Source organism: Pongo pygmaeus, chromosome 7 (assembly GCF_028885625.2).
Source record: "Pongo pygmaeus isolate AG05252 chromosome 7, NHGRI_mPonPyg2-v2.0_pri, whole genome shotgun sequence".
In the NCBI taxonomy this organism is placed as follows: Eukaryota; Metazoa; Chordata; class Mammalia; order Primates; family Hominidae; genus Pongo; species Pongo pygmaeus.
The window spans coordinates 72094030-72095383 of NC_072380.2; positions in this window are offsets into that span (position 1 = coordinate 72094030).

The following is a 1354-nucleotide window of genomic DNA, read 5'->3' on the forward strand; positions in this document are numbered from 1 at the left end:
TATGGGAACACACTGTTGGAAGTGGAATAAAATTAAAATTTGATAATTCCAGTCAGACATCAGAAACAAGCTCAAAAGATCTATTGTACATAATGCTGACTATGGTTAATAAAAATATATTTTAAACTTGAAAATTACTAAGAGCATAGATTTTATGTGTTCTCACCACAAACTACAAGTATCTGAGGTAATGCATATGTGAATTAGCTTGAGTCAGCCAATCCACAATGTATACATATATCAAAACCTCATCTTTTACAGAGTAAATATATATAATTTTGCCAATTAAAATTAAAATATATAAACATAAAGAAATATAAGAAAGTGAAAAAAATGAAAACCTGATAGATGCAGACAAGTGGAATAAAGATAATATTAGAGAAGTGAGAGAAAGTATCCCTATAAACATCTGCACACAGTTTATCATTTTCTGGTCTCTCAATGATGAGCATACAAACTACCTGAGTGTCTCAGTCACCTACTGCTATGTAACAAACCTTCCCAAAGCTTAGTGGCTTAAAACCATGTGGACAATTTAACTGGATTCTCTGTGAGCTGGGTGAATCTTTGGCTCCATTTGATGTAGCCTGTTGTCACCCATGGGCTACGAGGCCCATGAAGACTGGGGTCCCCTCCGTGTGGCATCTTTCCCTCCACAACTTCTTCAAGTGGACTGTCTCTCCAGAAAGATCATCTGGGCTTTCCTACACCATGGCAGCTGGGTTCCTGAAGAACAAAAGCAGAAATTTCCAAACGCTTAAAGGGCTAGGTCTGGAGCTGCACAGCTTCACATCTGCCACATGGTATGGGCCAAAGCAAGTGATAAGGGCACTCCAAATTCAAGGGAAGAGGAAAACAGATTCCACCTTTGATTGGAGGAATAGCAGGAGAGCATAGTGAGGGGAGAAGTTGATGGTCCTCCTTGAAAACTACCTAACACATTGGGTAATATTTAGCAGTGTCTCATTTTCCCATTGGCAGGAATCGCTCACTATTTCATGACATACAGTCACAAATAAAAAGTACTGCCAATAGCTTTGTTCTTACCGAAGAATGGAGTGGCTGAGCACATGAAAAATAGCATATCACCTAAATGTATACAAATCAATACCCATAGTGCCTTTATCACTGTATTATTACTATGGTCTTTGGAAAAACAAAAATACATGTTTTTAAATGCACAAGTGATTGCTTGAAGAGAATAATTACATTAATTAGGGTAATCTATAATTATATTTAAAGAATTCTCAAATAGTAGAGGAAATCCCATTCCAGAAATATGAAAGAAATATACTAAAGTAGATAATTCTGTAAGCAGCAGGTTCTCAAATAACATCGTTTCATTCAATGTGCT